The sequence below is a fragment of the Phalacrocorax aristotelis genome, chromosome 5 (genome assembly GCF_949628215.1).
Source record: "Phalacrocorax aristotelis chromosome 5, bGulAri2.1, whole genome shotgun sequence".
Classification (NCBI taxonomy): domain Eukaryota; kingdom Metazoa; phylum Chordata; class Aves; order Suliformes; family Phalacrocoracidae; genus Phalacrocorax; species Phalacrocorax aristotelis.
The window spans coordinates 16,614,692-16,620,691 of record NC_134280.1 but is presented as its reverse complement, the minus strand read 5'-3'; positions in this window follow the sequence as shown (position 1 = coordinate 16,620,691).

Below are 6,000 nucleotides of genomic sequence, written 5' to 3'. Positions count from 1 at the left end.
CCAGAAGCCTTGTCTTCAAATTAAAAGTAAAACTGATAAAGGAGCATAGTCTATAGAGTGCATTTTCCATTATTCTGATTTTTCTGTGTGATGTCTGCTACCTGAAAACAAGATGGAAATGTTGTCTCATCCCATCCCTGGAAGCTGGAAGGAGATTAACCAGAATACTCAGTGACTCTGTTATGGATTTTTCTACAAGTACTAATGAAAAGGACAGGGACAGATGATTCAACAGTTCAACAGCAACCAGATCTACATTCATTTTTACCCCCTCTGAAAAAAAAAAAAGGCAAAACAACCCCAAAATAAAGCAGGAAAAAAAAGTAATTTCTATCTTGATCAATCTGCATTATTAAAGTTCCTCAGTATAAATCACTTGTGGAGCATTAATTCTTATTCCAGTCAAGGAAAATTAAGTGGCCTAATCACATTACATGTTCACCATTACAGGAACTGCAGAGCTTTTCCTGTGTTTGGTTGGAGGCTATTCCATTTGGCTGGACTCTTTTGATACTGCTTTGCCTGTGTGTGCAATTAAAGGACTTTTTTTTTTATTAACCAGTTTTTACATTACACTCAGCGGCCCCGTCACACAACTAAATGACCCGTTTAACAAGCATGATAAAATCCTCATTAGGGCCTATTATAGGATTTAGTGGAATCTTCCTGCTTCACTACAGCACAAGCCTAATCTAATTAACTCCGCCACTTAATTCTCTCCCTCCCTCTTCTTGCTGTTTATTGGGCTTTTTGTGGAAAACAGACCCAAGGAACACAATTAACGTAATTTATCCTGGAAAATCCCCAAACATTAGCAAGCTACAGATGTAATTGGAAAAGGCCTTACAGAGTTCAAGCGTAGTAGGCAATTACTCCAGAACTGCAGCACTGCATATTATTGTGTTACTACTTATTATACTTTCCCAAGATGAACAAGGAGGTAATTCTAACCAAGTGCATTTAAAGCCATAATTAAGGGTCATCTTTGTGTTTGAACAGCTTTTGTATTTAATCAAGGAAAAATGTGTGCCTTCAAGAATGAAGTGTTTTGCTAGGATGTGCAATATGGAAAGGAACTGGATGTTGTGTTCTTGAACTCATTGGTATAAATGCAGAGCCAGCTCCCAGTTATAGTGTCTTGTGCAGTACTTTGTAGCCAGATTTACCAGTCACCAGAAAATGTAATTCAGGCACAAGAGGTCTTTTTTCATGGCAACAACGTGTAGAACATTTATGAAACATAAGATGTGCTGCAATAAGGTCTTTTGGCCACTGAACTTGGAGGGACACTTGGGAAGACATCACCATGTTATCCTGTTCTATTCATAGGCTGAAACCTTTAGTTTGCAGTGCTGTTAGTCCTCTTCCTACGGGTGGTGAACTCCTACCAGATTCCAAGATATCCCAGACTAGTTACACTCACCTGAGATGACCAGCTGTTTCCAGATGTGCCCTGAGGAGTTAGGGGCTGACCTTGCCATTCAGAACTGAAGATCTAGCCAGTTGTCGGGACTCCCAGTTAGATACCCATAAGGTGAGGCTGCTGTCTGGATGAAAGACTTCTGACACTTCTGTGTTACCGTTACCTAGTGGTTAAGATAGATGTAGAAGGTGACTAAGTTTCTATGAGAAATGAGAGTAGCCTCATTCCAGTATGGGAACATGGCACAAGATGCTTGTGGGAGTGCTCAAGAGGTGGGTCGTGGTGCAGAGAGGTACAGGTGTTGTCTAGCCCTTCATTTTAGCGGATGTGTGTGTATTTGTGTTTGTATGTGTGTAAGAATGAGAAAGAAACCAAATTAACTCCTCAGAGATGGAAAAAAGGAAGGAAAAGATGAGATGCAGGTCCAGAATACAGCAAGAGGAAAGCAGAGGATGAATGAACATTTTTCATCCAGAAATGTCCAACAGGAGCTTAGAGACAGGCACAGAGGGTTGCCCAAGTCATCCCCTACTCAGAGGAAGTTTTATGCTTATTTGCAAATAACCGTGTGAGGACGTCAATTTCCTCTTCCTGGAAGAAATTAGCCAAATGCCTTGTCTAAACTGGGCAGCAGCTGTGTGCAACAAATAATTGAAGCATAGGATGAAGCGAAGTTCAGTCCATGTCACCCATCTTTCTCTGAACTAACAGAGAAGGATTTTTTTAACCTTGTATGGATTTGGCCTATTTTGAAATTGTCAAATCAGGACAAGCTGCCTTTTGGGCAATGGGATTTCATGCCACACTAAGTGCAAGATGGAATTATCTCATTTGCACTGTGCAGGGGGTTGGACAAGATGACATGATGTTCCCTTGGGATCTCTAGTATTTGACGCTATTAATCTTGCTTGACTTGGGCCTGGATTTTGGGGATCTTGACTCCCAGGGAAGTTCAAACCTGATTTCCTTGAATGTGGCAAGCTTTTGAAAAATTTGACATAGTCTGCTGTTGCTGTTCCTCCTGGAAGCCCCAGCTTTGGTCCATCTTCTCTAGCACAGCTTCCTCTAAGGGCAAGAAATCAGGAGGCGGCAACTGGGAACAATCAGACAGGCACTGAAACTCTAGTGTAAAGGACCAGGAGCCAAGGCTGACCTATACAACAGCCTCCCTGCCCAGGAGCAAGGGAATTATTGTTTCTGGGCCTAATTCTTTCATGAATCAATGCATTTGGAATAACAATAATTATCCATGTGTGGAAGGAAACCCGTAATTAGTTTGCAATGATCTGAGAAGCTAGGTGTGCCCACACACAGCTGCTCTGGCATGTGCGGTTGAGATCAACAAGAATGTCTCAGGCATTTCTTTGATTCCTCAGAGGACCTGGGGTCTGAAACATGCAGTTCGCAGCAGGAAAGGTGCACTGCCTATTGCCTGGCTTTGTGGAGTCTTTGCTGCAATGGAGAAGGGCTACTTCTATCAGTTCTCACAAACCATCTCAGCACAGTGACCAAGGTTTGACAGTCTGGTAGAGGAGAAGTTGGTACACTGGAGGCAGGTCACAGACAGTTTGTACTGCCTCAGTGAAGCTCTGTTGTCTCCGCTGATCTTCCTCCTGAGAAAGGAGCACTGAGTTTTCCCTGGCTTGCTATTGCATAGGTGTGCACCAGGGTCAGAGCAGGCATTTTGAGGCCAAAGAAAGACACATCTTATGTGCTGTAGCGTTACCATAGTCCTGCTCCCAGCAGTTGGTAGGACTAGATGACCTCCAGAGGTCCCATCCCACCAACTTTTCTATGATCCTGTGTCTGTATTGTTTTGGTAAGTAAGCTCCATAATAACATCTATGTGTCAATTTAATGTCATTGGAATGGGTTCAAATAAGTTGAATGAAGAAAAGCTTTTATATTTAAAAGAGCCAATGCATTCCATAAGAGCAGGGTATTGTTTGGCTCCCAACTTTGTTTTGCTTTTCAGGTTAAGTAAAATAATGGTATAATACAATGTTACAGTGAGGTCACTGGAAACGCAGTGGTGGTAAGCCAATAGAATATGATACCCTGAGTATTTTTGTGGGGTCATACTTGCCATTTTAACCTAATTAATGATTATGTAAATTAGACTCTTAGAAGATAAAAATAATAACTACCTTGAGTGATTTTCTAAGGTGATGTTGGAGGAACTGCTGTTCATTTTTTTTCCTCTGTACAAGGGCTGTAAATATGAGAAAGCTCATCTGTCATTAGTGCTAATGTTGATTTCAACAATAAAGGAAGTTGGCTCGTATTTTGTTTGGGTTTTTTCCCCATGCAAACACAACTCCCTGTGATAACTTAGTGTGAGACTATTAAATAAACAGCTTAATAGAGAAAAATAATTGGAAGAATCCCTCAGCAATGAAATGAATCTACATTCACAATCACCATGGGATGGGGCATCATGGAGGTAAAACACCCCAAAGGATGTGTAAGAACTGAACTTATGGCAGCTTCAGGCTTACAATGTGGTGCTGATTGGTACCAAGAAGCAGGTGTGCTCACAATGTGGCAAAACCCCGGCTGATGCCAGGCCAAAAATGTCCCATTAATTCTTGTTGGAGTATTATCATTGGAGTGAGAATGGAGGACGTCCTGGTTTATTATGGGTACAACTGCAGAGGAAAGTCCCAAACAACACCATCTCCACAGCTGGGCTCAGCAGGAGTGGGCTTTGCTGTGCAGTTCTCTCTCTCTGAAGTACATTGCCTGCTTCATAATTATAACTCGGGTTTCGAGTTGGAGGGGGATGTCTCCAAGCCGGTGTGATCCTTGTGCTTGGGCAGAGAAACTTCTAGGCAAGGAATGAAACTGCCATGCCAAAACAGTAAGGAAAACATGGAAGCTATGAGCAAAATAAGCTTCTTATCCACTGTTCACTGAAAAAAACTTTCTGGACGCCCCAGACAAACCCCCATGCTGCAAGTATTGTGATAGGCACCAGGTATGTTATTATCAATAACTGCAACTGATGGGTGACTCTTCAAAGGCGGTGGTCTCTGGGCTTTCTGGGATTCCATCTGGAGCCAGCTTTAGACTGTCCCAGAGCAATTGGTACAGGAAGCCTCTGAAAAAACTACAAAAACTAGGCAGTGAGCTCACTGACAACTCCCATCAATTATTATCTCCCTTCAGGTGAGAACAGCCTCAAAGCCCTGGAGAGAGCTAATGCATGCTTCCTGGGCAGAATGTTGTGCTTTACTCCAAATTTTCCTCTTTGCACTGGGAACATGGAGGCATTTGGGTTTCAAATATGAGCAGTGTGTAAGGAATTACTGCAAACCAGCTTGGCATTCGCTGGTAAACACACCAGTGTGATGTGATCTTCCTCTGCTGGGAGCATCACACCAGGCAGCTGTGCTGGAGTAAATGCTCTGGCTCCAGGCAGAGCTGGCCTGTGGTTTGCGGTTCTAGATGAGTCAGCTTGGGGAGGTTTGCCATTGACACGGGCACAGGGAAATGTTGCCCACACAGGGAGTAACATTGCCTTCAGCTTGGAAGGCTGAACAGATGGAAACACATGAAGCTAATGTTGTCAGAGCATGTGCGCTCTAAGGGGGTCATTTCCAGACTTTTTAATGCCTTTTAGTCTTGCAGTCTGGCTGTTTCTTAATTCAGAATATCAACCCCCCCCCACTGTGTCTGTCTGTTCTGATATTCTGTTTGGTGGACCAGACTGCTTCCCTGTATTGACTCTTGTTTCATCAACAGCTTGACTGGAAAAGCTGTCCAGTCTTGATTCCAGGTTTCCCAGTGGTAGAAAATCATCACAAGCACAGGCAGTCATAGCTCTTAATTACCAGAACCATTATGTGTTTCCTTCTTGTTATCGCACCGCAGTAACTATTTTTGTGATTGCTTTTGTACCAATCTACTGGTTTGAAGCGCACCTTAGCCAAGTATTGTTCCCCAGATAAGCACCTAAAGGCAGAGAGCAGCTTTTGCCTTGACCATCTCAACTCTGAAGACTGACTGCTCTCAGGTCTGAAGGAGGTCAATTTAGCTGCATGAATGAAATTAAACAAAGAGCAGGAAACAAATCTGTTGAGAGTCATGTCTAACCTTAAAAAGCAGGAGCCAGTGGTCAGGTCTTAATTTTTGCAAATGTGCTGGCAGCCATCTGATGGAAATGGGTTGTGGGTTGTCATTGTAACTGGAGGCTAAATAAAAGTGTTCTTGTTCAATGACACTAATTTCTTCCATGGTGACTCATTTTGTTCTGTAGTTTTCTGTGGGAGTACCTGGGGCATGGCAGGCTTTGTAGACCTCACTGTTTTGAAGGACTCTGTGAGTATATTGGAGGGAGGTCTGCTGTCTGCAGAGGAACTCGAGGAGAATCATTTCCCTGTGAAGAAAATGAGGACTGGTCTCCTCTGATCACGTTTGCTAAGAGCGCAACACTTTCTTGGCTCTGCAGACTCAGTGTGGCAAAAAATTCCTACACTGTGGAATCTCTCTGTCCTTCTTCTATTTCTTTTTATGAAAAGAAGACTGAAGTAATGAGGAATTTAATTTTAACTTGCCACCCCAACCTTGGGCTGACT